A 22,912-nucleotide genomic window follows, 5' to 3' on the forward strand; every position below is an offset into this window, starting at 1 on the left:
TTGGTTTTTATTATGCTGTTATAATTACAAAGACACAAGAATTCCTTGGAGGTCTGTGAACATTTACTGAAAATCATGGAGTTAGATTCTTTGTTTCACTGGCTTGGCTTGCTTCAGTGTGTGTGTTTGAGTGCGTGTGAGTGTGTGTGTATGTGTGTGTGTTTGAGTGCATGTGAGTGTGTGTGTGTGTGTGCATGTATGTGCATATGCATGTCCATGTATGTGTGTATACACACATGTTCATTTGCATGTGTGTGGTATGCACACATGTACAGAGGCTAGAAGAAGATGTTGAACATCCTTTTTTATTACTCTTTGCCTTATTCCTCTGCCTTACTCCTTAGAAAAGGGGTCTCTCCTCAGTAGGCTTAAAGAAGGGCATATAGTCAGTGTATCACAGGAATGACCCACGGTTCCTACTCCACTGAAGAGATCTCTGCAACTAAAGAGGCATTTGTGGTCATACTTGACTTTCTATATAAGTCCTAGGATTTAAACTTAGGTCCTTTGGATTGTGTAGCAAGTGATCTTACTCACTATGCCCTTACTACCAACATTGAAATTGGCATATTTCAAACATTCCTTGTATTGTGGGACAACTGAAAAGAAATAGAAAATTTCATACATTTGGTACTTAAATCTTTATACTATTAGCTGAGCCTAGTAAGATCTTAAAGGTATTTTTTGGTGGTTTCATTATATTTATTAGGTGTTTTATTAATTGGGTTGGCACGTTTTCTTGTGATTCTTGAGAATCTTAGAAATATTTTTACTAAGAGATGGTATACTTTATTCCTGTGTATATGTTATTTTATATATTTTACATATATATTTACATACTTCTATATAAAGAAATTCATATTATTTTCTTATTATATACTTGGCATCTCTGAGTTTATCTTTTCTACTTCTGAATTTTAAAAGGCTAAATTGGCTTTTTTTTCTAGCACGGTGAATGCATTTATTTATTTCTGTGTTTGTGCTCACACAAGTGTAACTTCGCACACAACTGAATTCTCTTGCTCCACCATATGGATGGTGGGGATCAAAAAAACAGGTTTGGCAGCAAGAGTGTATCCACTGAGCAATCTAGTCAGCCCCAAATTGCTTTTTTTCACGTGAGAAGAAATTGCTCAGTCATTTCTTTCTCTATATATTATCAGCCCCATCTGCTGAAAGGGTGGACAATGCCAAGTTGTTAGGAAACAAAAGAGGAGGGAAGAGTTCTAATACAAAATGATTAAACTGTGGATCCTTTCCAGTTCAAGTTCCTATTGTGCTGCTATCCGGTAGGATTCTCCTCGGCTTGCTAGCTTTCTCACATAATGGAGCCAGAATTGGACCTCAATGAATAATAATGAACGTAAGTGTCAGATACTGTAAAGAATGAGGGTCAACTGCGGCAATAGCAAAAGTTTTTGAGACAGTCAAATCATCCAAGGACAGCTCATTTAAATATTTAAATTATTTTTAAACACACTCAGTAGTCATTTTTGAAGGAGAAAAAGAGTGATTTGACTACGGCAGTTAGCTTTGTCTCTATTGCCTATTGCCTTCTTTTGATTGTAAAGATAACAGTCATAGCCCCAAATTTGGCCTTTATTCTAACTTTACAAGCTCATTTTCTTAGGAAAATGTGCCTTTAAAAGTTACGTTAATAGAAATGAGGAAATCTTAGCCATATAAAGATACAAATGTCCCCAAAATAGACTTAGTGAATTATTGTATTGTTTTATTTAAGAAAAGGTATATAATTGCAAATAATAGTTTTTAAAAAATTGCTTTCTACTTTGTCATGCCATGGTGTGAGAACACTTTGTAGGTCACCTACCTCATTAACCTTGACAATATTTTTATGGTTTTAGCTGTATTGACTGATTCCTAGAGGAACAGAATCCCCAGTGACTATTTATTAAAAAAGGAGGAGTCATAAAATTGGATTATAAGATTGATGGTAGTTCAATCCCAGCAGGCTGCATGCTGGAGTGGCTGAAAACACAGTGCTCCCCTGACAAGCTGCATAAGTCAACAGCCGCAATCAGACACTGGGGGCCTGATGGAATTCTGAAGGAGTTGATGTTCTTCAGGCTACACTGTACCCAAAGAAGCTGAAGACTAATATTACTAAACAAACAAACAAACAAACAAGCAAACAATAACAAACCAGTAAGACCAACTACAACCACAGAGATAGACAGTCAACAAAAACTAGGCAGGCAAATGGCTGGCTCTTCTCTCTCATCTCTTTATATCTGTGACACCAGAAAATGCTGCCTATTGTCCAGAAAAATCATTCCTGGAAAGACCCTCACAGACTCATCTCAAGGCATGTCTCTTAGTTGACTGAAGTCCAATTAAATTGACTACTGAGGACAAACATACCTAAGAAAGTATGACCTAAGGTTACTCTGTAACCTAAATAACAGTTGGAACTATCTTCCAGCACTTACGTTCTTTCTACCTCCACATTTGCAGTGTTCTCTAAGCCTTAGAAAGGTGTAGTTTAAATAACTTGTTTAGTGCCGATCCTTCGTGCATCACCAACTCTCAGCATCTTGGGCAGTTATCACTTTATCATTGCTTACTCTTTCTGTCTTTAGGGTTGACAGCAGTCTTTGTCTCAAGTACCCATTGACTAAAACTAAACTCCTTATTCTTTCTGTTAATTTATTCAGAGTACTTTAAGTTACCCTTAGAAAAAAGCCTTATGGTAAGTATATTGCATTCTAGGAGTGTTTTGCTCTATTTCTCTTTCTTATACTTCCAAGATGTTCTTGCTTAGATTGAGCATGAGAAAAATGTCTTCTAGTTCTATTTTGTATGTTTTCTTGACCTTCTGTCTGGGATCTATTGATCTATGACTTCTTCCAGGTACTCAGTCCCTTTTCCAGAAAAGCAGTGTTTAAAGATTTAATATGAGCATATGGTTGTTCTTTGCTGCTAGATTGCAAAACAGTCATTTGTTTTGTTGGGGTTTTGGTATGAGGAATCGAACCCGCAGCCTAATGGTTTGTAGGTGCTAGGCAAGTGCTCTACCACTGAGCTTCACCAGCCTCCAAGATGCTGAGGTCATAACTTTGAATCATCATCCTTAGCTTTGCATTTGACTTTTAAAAAATATACGTCCAGACCATCTTCCTCTAACTTTTGTCATCCAATTCATCTTGCTTTCCCTTAAGAAAGTTTTTTATACACTCATGTGAGAAAGGACTTCTCTACTATGATACATTTAAAATTCTAATGGATCTAGAATTTGCAATGATAATCTGTGCTCAGAAAAAAGTCCAATTCACCATTTTTATAAATATCTGTCTACTGAGAATTTATCTTTCTGTCACTGATCTCAGGGCATCTTTATCATATAGGAAATTTACATATATAATTGGATCTCACTCCACATATCTCTTCCCTCCATTTCTGCCTGCCCCATTGGTGATTATTTCCTGATACTAATAATGCCAGCAGAGTTGTGCTAGAGTCTCCACTGCCAATTTCTTGCTCTGCAGATTCCCCTGCCCAGCTTCTCTTGTTTGTTCTTCTAAACTAATGTTACACTTGACTCAACTATCTTTAGAGGAAAAAATGAGCCAGTGGTATTTTTAATTGACATGGAGCTAAATTTATAAATAGTAGAATTGATAATGATAAAAATAAACTTTTTTAAAAGGGAAAACTGACAATTCTACCAAAAATAAATGTAATAACCATTGACTTAAAAACATTGAATTAAAATATTATTTTTATAATTACTTATCCATTCTTTAAGAATGCCATACATGTACGCAATGTACTCTCTGTCAATTCCCTCTCCAGTTCTTCTCCCTTGAAGCGCATGACCCTCCTGACTTCATGTCTTCTTTTTATTGCCCACTGAGACCAACCAGTGATGTATCTTTTGTATGAGTACAGGGCATTTTAATACAGGACACTTCGCTATAGGAAGATGATTCTCCCTTCCCCAGCAGCCTTCGATTTCTGAAGCTCTACAACTAAGGCTCAAATGTTGAATCCCTCCTCAATTTATGTGTGATTATTTAATAAAATATATCTGCGTATGAGTATGTACACATAAGTGTAGGTTCTTGTAGAGATCAAAAATGTGTTAGTTCTATTGGAGCTGTAATTCCGAATGGTTATGTCACCTTAACTAGGAGACATGGGCCTCTGCAAGTATAGTACCTGATGTAAAACTCTGAGCCACCCCTCCAATCCCTATGCTGAATTTTGTCTGGCTTGATCTTGTGTAGGCACAAGGTCTTATGTTTGCTCTGAGTTCATGAATTTTATGTCCCTGTCATGCCCCGAAGACACTTCTATAGGCACATGATCTTGTGTTTCCTCTGAGTTCGTGAATGTGGTGTCCCTGTAATGTACTGAAGACACTTTTGCACAACAAATCATGCCTAACCTGTGACTGCCTTCACTAAGAGATCCGAGTAAATGTCATCACAAATTCCATACTTTACAGTGAATGTTTCAGTCCTGTGGTATTGTCACTAAAATTGTGTGAGTCTCATACAACATAAGGCATAAACCAAAATGAGCATCATTTTACAATTCCTGTCAAGGTCGTGAGCACACAAAAGGAAAAAAAAACCAATTTCATGTTAAAGGGAAGTAACTGAAATTGACAATTAAATGCAAAACATGATCTAGATTAGAATGGACTGTACATCAGAAAACTGAAATTGAGTTGTGTAATTGGTGAAATTAGAGTCTGTGGACTAGATAACTACATTACATCAACGTTAATCCCCAGATTCTCTTTGCTATATTGAGTTTATGTCAGATGTTAGCATTTGTGAAATCTAAGCAATGACCAGGTAGGAAATCATTGATTATGCACATAGGCACCTCCACACACACCCCACAGATAAAAGAAAGAAGCCATTTAAAGATCCGGAAAGGAAAATCTAGCACCTAATCTCTCTAATTTATTTATACAAATGTTTCATTTTATTTTATTTTGAAACAAAAGAACATGTATCCCAGGCTATGTTCAAACTCAATATGCAGCAGAAGAAAACCTTGAAAATTCAATCCTCTTGTTTATAGACACCCAAAATTCTGATATTGCTGTCATATGGCATACCTAGTTTTGTGCAGTACTGGGGATTGAACCCAGGACTTTGCTCATGAGAAGCAAGCAGTCTATCAACTGAGCTACCTCAAAAACAAAACAAAACAAAACAAAACACAAAGCCAAAAAAAACAAAAAACAAAACACCCAAAAGATTTATTTTCTCTACCTTCATGTGTGACTTAGATGAAATTAAAAATCAATTGGTACCAAATTTCCTTCCCCATCGCTAATCAGGTTTCTAATTTTCCACAGAAACTTGATGACAGGATTTTTATCTTCTCGTTTTTTTTTTTACATTTAAAGGGCCCATATTTGAAAGTAAATTAAAATCTCAGTGTGATGTTGGTGGTGCTTGCTTCCCAGTTAGTCTAGCTGAAACAGTGAGTTTCATCTTTACTCAAAACTTAAAAAGAATAATTAATCTTCTCTTCTGACAAGAGACAAGTACAAGTGAGTGCGTATATGCAGGTGTGTGTATATATCATATATATTTATACGTACATACATATGTATAGCTATATACATAAAGTAGCTCATCAGGTGTTAGGAGACTTGGTGTTCATTGAGGATCAATAATTCCATACTGATTAAGGACTAAGGTTTGGATTTTAATAGTTATTAGGCAGTTCTCAGCACACTTCCTGCCTGGTTTGTTACAAGGTCTCTTCTGGGCATTTCAGATACAATATAGGCTAGCCTTTCTATAGGAGAAAGAATGTCTAACACCTCAATTACTTGAAACTACTGACACCAAGTTGTTATGTAATAGGAACCAAGAAAATTAAGATTTGATTTTTTAATATTGTCTATGTCAAATCCTGTTCCCTTCATGAAACATCGTGCTAGAAAAAACATAATAACTGCCTATAGTCCTATACTCTGGGCCTTATGACCATGAGAAATATGGTCTCAGCACAGAAGCCTGGGGCCCACATAAATTCAACTATGCCCAATCCATGACTTTCGTTCCATTCTCTATTAAACCAAATTGCCACTATGTATAGAGGCAGAGGCAAACTGATAATAGCATTTTTCCAATTTGGGTAAACTTTTCAATTGGTATGTGTTTTGTCATTCTTCCTCAATGTATGGGAATCTTGGGTGAAAGCCTGACTTGATGTGTGAAGGCTCAGGTGACGCTGATTATCACTGTCCTCTCCTCGAAAAGAAGTAAAGCATTTTTACCTAGGTCGTGCTATGTCAGTTCACCGTGAGACTGTAGCCTACTGTTACTGTTACTTAAACAGGCTGTGAAGTGACAACTGCTAAGGTGAAACTTTCCTTCTGCTATTGGCTCCGATTCTATAAAAGTTTTGCCTCAGATGTTTTAATGAGCTGACATGTCTGTTCATGTTGCTGCATAAATAATGACTATTACTTTCCTTAAAGTTTTGACAGAATATTCTAGCCAAACCTCCCATTCTGAAAACAAACCATAAATATTATATGATGTCTGAGAAGTAGGAAAGTTTGGAAGTATTTATCAAATTTATTTCACACAAATTTTCCAAATTGGGAAGGGTTATAAAGTAGCTGCAGCTATATTAAATCATATTTAAAATTTATGTTCAACTCTTATCTTATTTCTATGTATGATTGCTTAGGCATCATTAACACATATATACATAGCTTTCTGTGACCATCTGAAATCTCTCTAACATTTATCTATCTCTAAACCTGTTAATTCTCTTCCCCTTTCCAACTTTGTCATTCCAGGCTTTGGTTTTTGGCTGTTGTCTTGTTTGTTTTTAACATAATTCAGTGAGTTGCATTAGGTCTCTATGGAAGCATGAGATGGGGTTAGGAGAGATTATTTATAGAAGAATTGGCACTAATTCAGGATTACAGCACTGAAGAAAATGCCTCTCTTTAGTACAACTGTCAACTACCTATGGATTCGCAAATAGTGGTTATCTTAGTTTAGGTTTTATTTCTGTGAAGAGACAACAACGCTACAATACCTGATAAACAGAAAAGGATTAACTGGGGCTAACACAATTTCAGAGGTTCATTTTATTATCATCATGATTGGAAGGTGCCAACACTCATGCAGACATAGTGCTAGAATATCTGAGAGGTCTACGTCTTGATCCACAGGCAGCCATGGGGAAACTTTCTTCTGCAGAAAGCAAGGAGTAGATCACAGTGGCCCAACATGAACATATATATGAAACGTCAAAACCCTACCTCCGTAGTTACACACTTTCTCTAATAAAAGTATACCTCCTCTAATAAGGCCACATCTCTTAACAGTGCCACTTCTCATGGGCCAATCACATTCAAATCACCACAGTGATGTAGTATCATGAGCCCTTTTGAACTCCAGAAGATGTTAAAAGTCTCTGTCTTTCAAAGGTTCAAAATCTAACCTCATCAACTCTCTGCCCTGGGAATATTTAGAAGGAATATCATTTTATTTTGTGACTATCTCATCTCTTTAAACAATAATTTGCATTTTTCTATTACAATGTCATAATTTGCAAGTACTTTGCTTCTATTTAAATAATTTCTTTGATGTCTTTACATTTTTGGATTTGCCTTTTCCTATGTTCTTGCATTTATTGTATAATCAAATGCAATGAGATTTTACCTTGGTGAATGCCAAGCCAGAATAAGCACAGCCAAGGAAAAAAGAGGAAGATTTATTACTGCAGCAGGTAAGAATATCTGCAGAGTTATCAGCAAAGGACACCCTTCTGGAACAAAGAAGCTCTGGAGGCTTATTTAGAAGCATGTGCACATGTGCCTATAGGAGAGCACTTTAGGGCCAGACGTTACCACGTGAAAGGTCAGTTTAAGGTCATAGTGCAAGATTCTAAGTTTTCAGAAACATTTACAAATATAATTAGGTGAAGGTCATGGGTTATATATTCACAAAGTTTAAAATGGCAGATATCAACTTGAGCATGCTCAGCTTTTACCTTACGTTTTCACTGAAAGAAAGATAAAAGAAAGGAAGACATGGATGGAGAGAGCAGAGAGGAAGGGAGGGGCGAAGAAGGTAAGAAAGGAGAAAGGAAGGACCCTTACAAGGTTCACTAATATTACAGTGTATAAATAAACTATCTGTGTCTCCAGCTGCATATATACCAGAGGATGATATTGGTCTGGCATCAATAGGAGGAGAAGCCATTGGTCCTGTGAAAGCTCCTTTCCCCAGTGTACAGGAATGCCAGGGTGTTGAGGTGGTAGTTGGGGATGGGAGGGAGAGCATCTTCATAGAAACAGGAGGAGGAGGTAGAGGGGATTGGAGACGGAGAAAAGGGGATAACATTTGTAATGTAAATACATAAAATATCCAGTGGGAAAAAACTATCTGCCTCAATCAGCAGCTAACAAGTACATTTCTAATCCTTTGATTGACAGGCCAATTTCAATGAACTGTTAAGGCATTTTTAAGGGAATATGTGTTTGTGAACTTACAAACTTTAGGGCAGTTTTTTATGCTATGCTTTTATCCAGGATCAAATTACTCTGAAGTCTCATTCTTTTGACCTAAACATAACACAAATGAAGAGTTAAGATAATTGAATAAATTTTAAAAGAGATGTGGCTTGGGAAACTACATGACTCAGTCCACTATCAAAGAAAGAGACAGTCTCAGTCCTCAGGAGAGTCATTAAATAAGGCTTTGCATTCTGGACCCAAATAAAAACACTGGGAAGGGCACTATGCTAATAGAGTATGAAGACTCTCTTGTACTCTGAAGAGTATCAGGTTATGAGAAATAATAGGGCAGGAAATTTTTGTGATAAGGAATTAAATAACTATTATGTTAAACCAAATCCTGACTCAGCCATTTTTGCCTTTTCTCTATGCTGTTTCTTTCTCATTGATTTCTTCAATTTGTTATAGAGTGACAGTCTTGTTTATAACAAGGTCTAAAGTTTGACCAGGATGAGCTACAATTTGAATGATGTCCAATGTCCAATGACGTTTATGTTCAAATATCTACCTTACACTATAATAAACAGCTTACTTTCAAAATTGTATTTCCAGGTAGCAGGATTCTAGAAATGGTTCAGAGTCACTCCATTCATAAGAAGTTTTAAACAAACTCCCTTCAGTGGGATAACTTCTAGTTTCCTAGAGTTCAAAATGTAAGGTCAGCAAAAGGAAACATACAACTAAACAGGACAAGCTTAACCCAAAACCAGAAAAAATCTGTAGATTTAAGTTACTAAAAGTACATTATTTCCTTATAGAGGAGATATTTTTATGGGAAGGAAGGAATTCAAGTCTTTTTTTTTTTTTTTTTTTTTTTGCCAGATTAGAGGGTAAAATCTCAGGAGGGAGCAGGGAGATTGGTGAAATGTAAGAATGTAAGGTGATAGTTAACAGTCCTTATGACCAAAACCCTTACTAGAAACAGGAATTTGGCCAAATTGCAACAGTTCTGGAATCAAAATTATTGTGGTTTTGGGGAATTATCAATGTTTAAAGTAAAGTAGTGTTATGAAATGGAGAAGCATTAAAGAATGCAGGAGCTTGGTAAAATGCAGAAACTTTATAAAGTAGTGCATCTCTGGCTAACACATGCACTGCAGTGAAATAATCTAGAAGAATTATCATTAGCCTTCCTCCAGTCTGGTCACTTCTGTCTTTTTATATATTCCAGGCCACACTGAGGTCACAGTTTAATACTTCCTCCCTAGATATTATTCGCAGATGAGTGTCTGCCTACAAAGAGTAATTGTTAGGCTATATCTGGGGACTAGGATGAGGACAGAGGCAATAACACTCTTCCCATTGCCCCAGTTTATCTGGAGCATGGGTAGGGCATGTGCAGCTGAAGATTGACAAGAGCCACATCATGTAACTGCCTTCAACATAATCTCAATTTCAAGTTATCAAGGCAGGTAATTCAAAACGCACTAGACCGAATGGGACTCTGCCTCAACTCCTCTCCAGAATTAGCAGCAATTATTCTAACTGGGAATGTTTCCTTATGAGCTCTTGCCTGCTTCTTTTATTCAGTGCCCATCCAAGATGAGGACATGTGATTGAATGATTGCCTCAGAAGATCACTGGGCAAACAGGATTTGAATGTTGAAATCATCCATTGTCTTTTAGGAACAGAAAGCATTGATTGCATTATTCCAGGACACTTCCAAAAGGAGCAAATTATTCCATGTGTTAATAGACAGTCAGTAATGACCTTAATTAAACCATTGGCCTGAACTTCTGTGTATGAACTGAAGTCTTCTGTAGCCTTTTTGTTTTTTTCTCTTTCCCTTCTTTTTCTTCTTTTCCTTTTTTCTTGCTTTCTTTTGTTCTTTTTCATTTTTTTTTTATTTTTTGTAAAATCACACAGAAAAACTTCTACATTTGAAGTTCTGATTTGATGTCAGTGGTTAAATTTTTTTCACCCTGAAAATGATTACAGCAATCTTCAGTGTTCATGAGTGTAAATTTCACTTATTTGTGGCTCAGTAACTCTGGTTTCAGTTTCCTACCCAAAGCTACAAAATCACTTTGAAGATTGCCATCTAAGTAAATTAAGCCATCAAGTCAACAAACTGGTAATGTCATACCCAAGAGGGCACTTTAGTGCTTATAGCTGCTACTTTGGGCTCTAACAAGAATTTCCCAAAGCTAAAAGCATTCAAAGCATAGAGAATTCATGCAACATAAACCTTTACTTCAAAAATAAACTTTGTATTTTGAAAACAAACCATTTATTGTTTGTATAAAAGGTTCTTGCATTTTGTTGAAAAACAATTTAACAACTCCAGTTTATAAACATACTATGGGGCAGTGGTTCCAAATATGACCTTGGCTTTAAAAAACACAAGCAGTCTTGTCCTTTGTTCTTTAATATTAGGTGGCTTAGTTGGTTGCACAAAGTACTCAGCAGCCACAATGTAAGAGCTTTAAATCTTTTTTGTTTTCATTTCTTTCTATTGGTGATGAAATAGAGCAAGGATTATAGGACACTTGCATAAACTCATGGACATTATCTGTAGTTGGCTTTAAATAAACTTGTCCAATTACATTTTAAAACCAACTTGTAATCGATAAGATTTCTATATTTCAAAATTGAGGGACTTATGACATGCTACCCCAAAATATTGTTATAGAAGATAAAAATATATCTTTCTTGCTTTGTTTTGATCCTTAGAGACAGGGTCTCACTCTGTAGCCCAAGCTGACCTTGAACTCCTGGTAATTCTTCTTTCTTAAACTGTTGCAGGCTTGAGCCACCACAGTTCAAGTTTGTCACTTTAGCACACAGATATTTTGAGAGGGTTCTTTGAGAAGCTACAGACATGCCAGAAACTCTATGATTAAGAGATAATGGCTTAGATTCTCAGCCACCGTAGTGTAGAGTGAGTAAACCATAGTTTATATCAGAAGAATATTTAATGACTACAGCCTAAGACAGAAGGATGTTGGACAGTCAGAACTGGTAGGCAAGGTTGCTGGCATCTCCATTTAGGTGAATTATTTTTATCCATTTTTCTGGCATGTAATCCATGTTCTTTTAAATAATAGTGTCCAGATCAACCAGTGGATATTTCTAAAAGGTTGCTATGAGCTTCTGTTCAAGTCATTTGTCATGCAAATTAGGACCATTGAAATCAATACTATGCATACTGTGGCCATGTAGATGAGAGCAGTCTTGTTGATCAAAGTCCAATACTAGTCAAACAGTCTGGACACACAGCCAGGCTACACATCTGTGATTTCATGTCACAACAGTGGGTCTGGGAGTATAGGATGACTGGGACACATTTACGGAACTTCCCTAACGAGGAGCAATTTTGTTACTCAAATGTGCACCACCAGCTTACTTTCCTTACCATACTCATTCCAGACACCCCACTTTCACTGGACCTTTCTTCATACCCTTCTTTCATTGACTCAGGTGTATTTCAGCTCAGTGGACTACACTGAATACAGATGAAATTTCCATATTGTTAACCTTTTGTTCACTTTCCACTTATAGATGTAGAACTATATGCTGGCAACAAAAATGAAAACCAACTTTTCTTCTACAAGTTGCTTTTACTCCTGGTTTTATCACAGCATTAGAAACTCTAAAGGCATACATGTTGTCTAAATCAAAATGGTATAATCACTGACTATCCAATGGCCTTCCATGGCCTCTCACAATGCCAAGGCTCAGCAGTTCTTCATGACCTCTTCAAGTCATGAAAACCAGTACAACCTGGGTAACTCTTACACATTGCCAAGTACAGCTACAAAACAAAGTAGAGCCTTGGCTATCACTGGAACACAGCTTCTTTGTTCTTTCATAAAACACTTCTGAGAAGATTCCACCTCAGTGATGCTGGCTTCTTCATAATCACCAGCAATTCTTAGCTCCAGCTAACCAGAATTAATTACCCATTCTGAACTCTAAAGCCAGAGTCACATGTCCAAAGCTGCTGAGTTCTGCTGCTTACTGAAGCTGGAACATGGCCATCTTATTATGTTACATTATCCCCATCTTTCTGTTTTCTAACTCCTTCAGTGTTTAGCTGTCCTGGAACTTGGTTCGTAGACTGACTTTGAACTCAGATCTCCAAGCCTATCTCCTAAAAACTGAGATTCAAGGTATGGTTCACCAAGCCTGATTTTAAGTTTTTCTTTGTCTAGAACTTGCTTTGTTCCAGACTTGCCTTGAGATAAGAGATCTGCTTGTCTTTGCCTCCTGGGATTAAAATGTGTACTACCATGTGTGGATCTAAATTTAGCTGAGTAGGATCTTGCCAACAAAGTCCCTTAATCTGTTATCTCCTAGAACATTTCTTTAGGTACTTATCAGCCATTTGATATTCCTCAGCTGAGAATTCTTTGTTTAGCTCTGTACCCCATTTTTAGTAGGGTTATTTGACTCATTGGAGTCTATCTTCTTGAGGTCTTTTTATATATTGGATATTAGCCCTCTATCAGATGTAGGATTAGTAAAGATCTTTTCCTAATCTGTTGGTTGTGATTTTCTCCTAAGACAGTGTCCTTTGTCTTACAGAAGCTTTGTAGTTTTATGAAGTCCCATTTGTTGATTCTTGATCTTACAGCATATGATATTGGTGTTTTATTCAGGAAAATTTTCCAAGTACCCAGGTGTTCGAGTCTCTTCCCCACTTTTTCTTCTATTAGCTTGAGTGTATCTGGTTTTATGTGGAGGTCCTTGATCCACTTGGACTTATGCTTTATACAGGATTATAAGAATGTGTTGTTTTTCATTCTCCTGCATGCTGACCTCCAGTTGAACCAACACCATTAGTTGAAAATGCTATCTTTTCTTCCATTGGATGGTTCCATTGGCTCCTTTGTCAAAGATCAAGTGATCATGGGTGTGTGGGTTCATTTTTGGGTCTTCGATTCTATTCCACTGATATACCTGCCTGTCTCTGCACCAATACCACACAGTTTTGTTGCTATTGCTCTGTAATACAGCTTAAGTTCAGGGATGGTTATTTTCCCAGAAGTTTTCTTTTCTATGTTTGCTATGCTTGTTCAAAATGCTCTTCCTGAGACTTAACCAGAGAAGAAAGTTTATGGGCATTTCTGAGACTTCCTTTGTCAATGCAATTAATCTGAGTCTCTTCACCTTGGCCTCAGGAGGACTCTTCATGGCAAAAGATATCCACATTCTTCACCAAATGACCACAAAAAACAGGCTGTTGGCCACATATTAAAGTTCTTTTCCACTGAAACCTCTAAGGCCAAGTCCACACAGTAGCAAGGTCGTTCATTTTCCTATTAGGATAGCATATTAATCCCAATTTATAGAATTTCAATGCTTTCCAAATCCAAAGTCCCAAAATCCTCATTCTTCCAAACAAAGTCATGGTCAGGTCTATCACAAAAATAGCCCACTCCCAGTATCAAATTCTGTCCTCGTTAAGGTTTTACTGCTATGAATAGACACTATGACCAAGGCAAGTCTTATAAACGAAAACATTTAATTGAGGCTGGCTTACAGATTCAGAGGTTCAGTCTATTATCTTCAAAGAGGGACCATAGCAGCATTCAGGCAGGCATGGTGCAGGAGGCACTGAGAGTTCTACATCTTCATCTGAAGACTGCTAGTGGAAGACTGACTTCCAGGCAGCTAGTGTCAGGGTCTTAATCACACATGCACAGTGCCACACCTATTAGAAAAAGTCCATACCTCCTAATAGCACTACTCCCTGGAACAATCATATACAAATTATCACATGGTTTGAGCTCTAACCTTGAGAAATTCATGTTGTCAGAGTGAAAATTAAAGGACATTCTCAATGAAGGGTGTTGCAGTAGGCCAGGCAGGAGGAAATTACCTCCACTGAATAAAAGCTACGGACAGGTTAGAAGCATATGTAAGGGATCTCTGATTAGCCATGTTTGGCAATTGATCATAACAAGAGAAGATGGACACCTTTCTGTGAAATAGTATTTACCATTTACAACAAACTACACACTAGAGTTAAACACATGGAGGTGCTAGGAAGAGGCGGTAGTAATTTCTTTCACTCATTTCAAAAGGAGTGCATTGTCAGACTTTACGAGAGGCATTATTGAGTTGCATAAATTTAAATGTAAAGGATAGAGAAAAGATTTTTACATACAAGTAGATAGGAAAAGCTGTAAAAAGAAACGATTAAGACCCAGAGTCAGAAAGAAAAATGTGTGGTATGAAATCGGAATTAAGGATTATTTAAATTGTTGAATGAAATAATTGAAAACCACTTTCTATTGGTAGGAGAATAAAGAAACTGAACTAAATCTTTATTGTAGCACATTAAGCAGCTATTTAAATCAATGTAGCAACACAAAATGAACTTGGCTGTAATTTGGTTAGGTTTTTGTGGGCTTTTTGTTTCATTTTGATATTTTTGTTTTGTTGTGTTGATTTTGTGTTTTGATGTTCTTTTTTCTTTTTTTTTTTTTTTTTAAGAGAGAGAATGAAATTGGGTGAGTAGTCAGTGAATGGATCTTGAAGGAATTGGGGGAAGTAAAGGTATATGATAAAAATATCTCATATGGAAATTTAATTAAATAAATAAAACAATGTATCAAAAAAGAAAAACCCACCAGAGCTTATGCTTCCCTTCTATACCAAAAGCACCAAATTTTTCTGGTTGTTTGGGTTTTTGGGTTGTTTGGTTTTGTTTCAATAGCTTTGAATAAAATTTGCATTTTTAGTATACACAGAAACACCAGCAAGAACCACTGAAAAGAACCTAGAAGACTCTTCAAGTAGGTAATAGACATGCTCTGAGGTATAGAAAAGCACTCCATAGTCTTATGAGAGGAGAAATGGGGACAAGCTGTGTAGGCTAGAGTAGGAAATCAATCCAACAGGAAACCAGGAAGAAAAGAACCATCAAGAGACAAAATATCTTCATGTACCCTGGAAGGTTTTAAACTTAAGTCAAGCAGGCTAGAAGGTTACTGAAGTAGTGTACTCCATCCCATTCCAAAGTAGTATAAAGGTGTCAGAGTGAAGCTCTTTAAAAATAATACATATAGAGTGAATGTATATTACATTTAAATACATATAAAGTATATAATATATTAAAATATGCATATATAAATACAAATACATAAACAAACAAATATATACAAATACATAAGACAAAAATATATACTATAATATAATATGGTATATTGATTTTTTTTTCTTTTCTTTTTTTTTTTCCGGAGCTGGGGACCAAACCCAGGGCCTTGCGCTTGCTAGGCAAGCGCTCTACCACTGAGCTAAATCCCCAACCCCGGTATATTGATTATAATACATGAAATCTTATATAGTACAATGTTGGATGTATTTTATATTATATATTATATAAAGTTTAATATATCAAATATATTTTATATATTATTTTATAATATATGTACACATTATATAAAATACAGTCTAATATAATTTTATATTATCTCTTTGAATATACAATATATATAGTTTTTCATTAATTATTTGTGAATTTCATACAATGTACCCATCTGAACATGGTCAAAGAATGACATATGGTAAACAGTGTCCTGGGGAACTGTGAGAGGCTCCAGAAAAAACAGTGAAGGGCCATTCAACCTCAAGTTCCTGGGTTTTTATTAGACATGATTTAATGCCATCTATAACAAACATTTTCATTCAGCTTATAAAATATGTTTATTCTTTTTTGATGTCAGAATAAAGCTATAGAACACAATCAGGTGAAAGGACATGTTGAATGCAGTCCCCAGTGTACCCCGAATCAGGATATGGGTTTTGCCTCCCTTTTATGCTTTCCCAGATATGATCTCTACTACATGCTAGTACTGTTTTTTAATTGATCTCTCGTGAGAAAATTTCTTGGAAAGGGCTACTCTGACAATATTTAGAATGAGATTACAGGCTTTTATTTACATGTTTTTGTAAACTCAAACATCTTTTCTTGGATCATTGCTTTTCTTGTTTTTTGTTTTTTGTTTTTTTTTCTGTAGAAAAATACACTTAAACTGAAGTAAGATTGTCTACTACATTAGACTGTAGTGTTCCCCATTCTTTTAGGCTCTCAGATCCTACATTTCTGACAAATTTTATAGATCTGCCAAAATAACTTGATCGGAATTATCTCCCTACTCCTCCCCGAGATACCCCCACATTCACACTTTTCCCATTCTATTCTTTGGGTTCCCCTTTATTTTCAGAATAGACTATCTGGCAACAGACGTCCTGGACCTCTAACTCTTGACCATCTTTCAGCTACTTCTTCAGAAAATTTCCCAAAGTCTTGCGTGTGGAAGTTATACTGTGTATGTCACAGGCAAAAATAATAATAATAAAATAGGATCCGTATTTATGTTTCTAACAATTGTTCAGGAAGTCTTACAAAGTGCATATTATGATTATGTTCTATGTATATGAGAAAACTGAGGCTAGAAATTTAATTATAAAGTTGAAGTAGAATAAGCTAGAAAATATTAATTATTAGATAGTGGTATATTGATTTATTTAGTGGTTTACTTAAAGCACTGCTTCTACTTCTCATTTTCAAGCATGCCTTCTCTTGCTTCCTGTAACAGGAACCTGAAGAAACAGCTGAAATATTGGTCCATTACCCTTAACAACCTGATCACAAAGGCTTACTTCTGACCACTATATCCTGTGCCTTTAAAGAAAAAGGGGTGGGGAGTGACTTCCACACAGTATTCTGTAAAAACATTCTAGCTTGAGTCACCTCACCTTGTGGTTTCATTACAATATAAACTAAGAATATAAACTGGGAAACAAGGCCTTTCAGGGATCACTTCTCTGTCATGCTCACTGGTTTCAGCAAAAGTAGAAAATGCAAGTGCATCATATGATCTTAAGACATTTAGTTATTTAGTTATGAACTGAATGTATGCTTGCAAAATCCTCATGAATAAAGTGTCATTGTAGCCAATGTGTCCCTAGACATCATATTACTCCAATTTTAACCCAACTTTCACACATCTTAAATCAAAGAATCAAGATTAAACTCTGGAATTTGGACACATATGGGGGACAATGTAGAAATCTAGTGTAGAGAAACACCCTGGAATCTGATGGTGAACTTTGTGAGGATGCTTAGGAATGGAAGATACAGACCCTGTATCAGCCAACTTCTATAACCAGGCAAGGCTTCCAGGGGTGGGACTAGGACAGCAAAACCAACCTTAAAACCTGTGACCTACAGTCTGTCCTACCTGCAAGATGTGCTGGGTACATCGCAGATCTTCTTGGAGTGGCCAACAAATGACGCGTCTACTTTATGGCCCACACTGAGAAGGAGCTCATGCCTATCATTGACTTGAATGGTTATATGCCTAAGAGACCTAGGGAAAAAAATTGAAAAGATTTCTAATGATATTTTGTTATACTCATAGACTGGTGCCAAGCCCACTCAGAATCAAAGAGGCTTTCTCCAACAGTTAATAGGAACAAATGAAGAGATCCACAGCCAAATAGTAGATAGAGTACAAATTAGAGATCTACAACAAGTTTCCTGACTTGGGGCTCAAGAAACACCTAAGAAAAGAGGTAATGATTATAGAAGCCAGAGAAATTGAGGACCACAAGAGACCATTGACCACAGAATGAACTAATTAGGTCTCGTGGGAACTCACAGAGACTGAGGTTGGCAATCACAGAGAGCTTGTGTCTGCCCTAGGTCCTCTGCTTTTATGTTATGGTTCTTCACTTGGTATTCTTACGGGATTCCTAGTAGTGGGAGTGGGGTTGTCTGTGACTTTCTTACCTGCATTTTGGAACCTCTACTTCATACTGAGTTGCCTAACACATCTTTGATATGAAGGTTTGTGCATAGTCTTATTATAATTTGTTAAGCTGTGTGTAGGTGACATTTTAGGAGGCCTCCTTTTTTATGAAGGGAAATGGATGAGGATTAGATCTGGAATAAAGGAGTGATTGGGGCCATTAAAACAAATGGAGGGAAGGAAAACTTTAGTCAGGAAGTATTGGACAAGAGATTCTGAGTGTCAAGCCCACTCAGAATCAAAGAGGCTTTCTCCAACAGTTAATAGGAGCAAATGAAGAGACCCACATGCATGCATGCATACATACATACATACATACATACATACATACTAAACTCAAAGGCAACTTTCCAGATTCTTTCTGTCTTTGAATTGCATTGCCTTCATGTTGCAAGATATTTGATTACACTATGACTCCTGAGATTGCTTGTGGTGGTTTGAATATGCTTGGCACAGCAAAAGGCACTATTAGGAGATATGGCCTTGTTGAAGTGTGTCAAGGTAGGTGTGGACTTTAAGAGACCTTCCTCCTTCCTCCTAGGAAGGTCTAGCTGCCTTCCTAGTCTCCTATTTGCCTATGGAACAAAATCTGGAACTCTCAGCTTCTCCAGCCCCATGTCATCCTAGATGCTGTCATGGTCCCCACAATGATGATAATGGACTAAACTTCAGAAATTGTAAGCCACGTCCAATTAAATGTTGTCCTTTATAGGAATTGCCTTGGTCATGGTGTCTCTTCACAGCAATGAAAACTCTAAGACATTATGTTATCTTTTGAAAAAAACTGTTTCTAGTTGTGGTATGGCTCATTCTTAGCACACAACTTTAATCTAAGAAGCTTTTTTTTTTATTGTAAATAGGATTAAATACAGTAAACCAATTGTTTACTTTAACAAGTTTTTAGGATAGTTTGGAGGAGAACTTTTGGAAACATTGGCTAAGGAGGAAGGTCAACTGAGAATTTTATCTTCCTCTCTGAGCAAAAAGGCTTTCACCCTAATAAATAGCTCCTGTCTTAGGTAGGATTTCATTGCTGTGAACAGACCCCATAACCAAGGCAACTCTTATATAGACAACATTTAATTGGGACTGGCTTACAGGTTTAGAGGTTCAGTACACTATGATCAAGGTAGGAACATGGTGGCATCCAGGCAGGCATGGTGCAAGAAAAGCTGAGAAGGCTACCTTTTCATCTGAAGGACGCTAGCAAAATATTGGCTTCCAGGCACCTAGAATGAGAGTCTTAAAGCCTATGCTCACAGTGACACACCCACTCCAACAAGATTACACCTATTCTAATAGGACTAGTGCCACTTCCTGGGCCAAGCATATGCAACCTATCACAGATCCCAAATTTTTATTGGTAAAAATCAAATGATTGATCTTTTGTTTAAAAACACTTAGGTTTCCAACATGTGGAATGACCATGGATCATATGAAAAACATAGAAATCACCAGCTGTGGACAAACCAAGAAGTTATCAGATGTGGTAAGACTTCTGGGAACGGTTCAAGAAGAGAGTTCAAGATAGAGAATACCATAATATAAGGCACTAGGACCTTGTATACTGTTACTTTAGATGAGTTGACAATAACAGCAGAAAATAAAAAGCTAAATGACTTAATTAAAATTGGCTAAATATTGATGATTATTACTATTAGTTTGGTATTTTTTATTTTATCCTTAATAGCCACAATGGTTTTCTGTACCCTCTTAATGATAAGCATCTTTAGAGATGCAAAACTATGGAAAGCAGATTGATATAAACCTCAGGAAACCTTATAAATGAAAATTAAGAAAAATACTAAGACACAGATGAATTAGACAAAAACAAAGCATGCAATCAGATGATGAAACAGAAAGATCAATGGCCAAATGTTGATAGAGAACCAATCATAGCTTATTCAGTTACTATATATGACCTACCAGCAAATAACAGGCACCTCCAAGGTTATGAAGAAATCCAATGGAATCCTATAGAGATATAAAATTTGAGGAGATTTAAGGAAGTGATTGTTTCAATATGGTATGCATTCAGCCTATTAGAAGCAGATATTAATTTCATTGGAAACTCAGAAGAGAATTATGCCTCAAGACTAGAAAGTTGGAAAGATTTGACAATAGCAATATTAGAAGCTGGTACTCAATTACAATGGCAAGCATTTTGGAAAGAGGAAGCTAAGGGCCATAGGACAGTGATATAAGGTTAGAAGTATTAATATTTCCCAGGATTAGTTGCTAAATGAAGGCCAACAAGCTGAGTAGCAAAGCCAAATGGAATTTGATAATCATACCATGGCACTAAGTTGTTTAGCAGATTAAGCACTTCAGACAAGGTTGAAGAATCAAGAAAAGAGATATGATTCATTTATTAAAATTATACAAGATCCAAAAGAAGCCTTCACTGATTTTTTGCAAAAACTTCAATTGTGAATAGAATATTTTTCAGATTCAGAACTCAGAAAAATTAAATCAAATCTTCGCCATTTTGAAAATCCTGATTCAGAATGTGGAAATATGACTGGACCTTTAAAGTGATATCAGCACCAATAGATGAATGGATTAGAAATACAGCTGATATTGAATCTCATATTTATGAAGCTACTCCGATAGAGATAATTTCACAAAGTTCTAAGAAAAATCAAAATGCCAGATATTTTGTCATTTGAAAAGAAATTAACGGAAAGAAATTCATAGAAATATTATTTTTTCTAGAGATAATATAAAAAGAAGACTCCAGCCTCCTAGAATATGCAGAAGGTATATCAAAGTTTAGCACTGGACTAATGAAAGCAAATCAACAAAAGATAAACAAAGTCATCCTTTGTCATTGGGAAATGATGTGAGGGCATCCCAAATGCCCCAATATCAAATTTGATTCAGTTTTTCCATGTCAACATCTAAGAAATTCATCCAGAAAGAAGTTAAAAGATTTAATGTTTGTTAAAGCAGCACTGCTATGGATGTAATTTAGGTTACAATAGTATCAATAGAAAAAACAGAACTTCAGGAGAGACCAAAAACCATGTATTTTGGCAAACTGCTATAAATGATAAGAGACAAAAGCTAAAAATACAAATGAATAACATTGAAATAGAAAATTTAACAGACATAGGCCAGATGTTACAATAATTTCACCAAAATCTTGGCCTCAAGATTGTCCTCTTTAGGAGGTAAATATTCAGTTTCTAGTGTTTAATTCAGGTAAAACAAATTGCAAGACAGGTCAAATGTATAGGGCCAGAGGAAAAATAGAAAAATTAAAACCACATGTGTCTAATATAGCCATGAATTTATGCAAACATGATTTGATACAGCAATGGAAATACAGATTAATATTCCTTCAATCTCAGAAACAAACCATAAAATAATGCTTTGGGGAAAATATTAAAAGACATTACCAAGAATTGTCACAGACTGTCCAGGTTGTCCATAAACAGAACACAACTGCTGCAGAGAGACATTCAACAGTAGAAAAAAACTGCTGAATTAAGTCATGTATATTTTAAAGACATATGGACATCTGAATGGAGACAGGATATGTGTTACATCGGGGAAGAGGTTTTGTTTTTGTTTCCATTGAAAAGGAAAGCTGTGGATATCTTAAGATTGATACAGATTAGATTTGAGCAGGAGAAATCTGAATAAGGAAAGGTGATAGTTCATCAGACAGCTTTGTTATTGAGTCCAAACTAACTTATGAAGACTAACAAACACCTTTCTTTTGATCAGTAATACAAAAAAGAAAATAAAAAATAATTATTTTTAAATGATAATTTTCCAAAAGCACACGTACCATGCTGACATAAAATAAAAACTGGGCTTTCTTAAACCACATGTCTTAAGCTATGTTAGAATATTAGACTACAGATTGCCACATGTCTCACACCATCCTGGACACCAGCTTTTGGATTTTATTCTTAAATAAAAAAAGATGTTTTAGTTATTTAGTATTAAAAGACAGTTAAGGTATTTTAAATGTTTCAAGTAAAGTCAAAGAATTACTAGAGTTGGAACTTGTTTTCTAAATCTCTAAGATTTGGAATGATTTGGAGCTAAGATAAAATGTTTGAGCTGAACAGTAATAGTCCATGCCTATAAATTAGTTGTTTTCTAAATTCTACAGTTATAGTGAACAAGATGGAGTTGGTTCATGTCTTTAATTCCACCATTCAAAGTCAAAACTCACATATAGCTAGAGAGATCACACACCATATTCCAGATTATTATAAAAAATCTCTATAGGGTTACTGGAACAGCAGCCAGTCTCCAATGATAACAGGAAGAAAGATCACTTCATCTAGATGCATGTAACCTGGATGGATATTAAACCAGATAATACCCTAATGAAGGATGTCATATTTATTATTGAATTGGCAACAGGGTGCTCTTCATAAAGCAAAAAAGCAGTGCAACAACATTTGTATATTGGCTTCTATTGCAATGCTTTCCATATACAGGGAATAAATATTCTGTCTTTGAGAAACAAATCTGCACTCTTATGAGTGTTGAAAAACTGCATATTAAATCATTGCCAACTACTATATACTGGTGGATTGGATCCATTTAAAAGCAGCATTTTTTTCAGGCTTTGCCATGGAAGGAAAGGTATTACAC

This window comes from Rattus rattus, chromosome 6 (genome assembly GCF_011064425.1).
Source record: "Rattus rattus isolate New Zealand chromosome 6, Rrattus_CSIRO_v1, whole genome shotgun sequence".
In the NCBI taxonomy this organism is placed as follows: domain Eukaryota; kingdom Metazoa; phylum Chordata; class Mammalia; order Rodentia; family Muridae; genus Rattus; species Rattus rattus.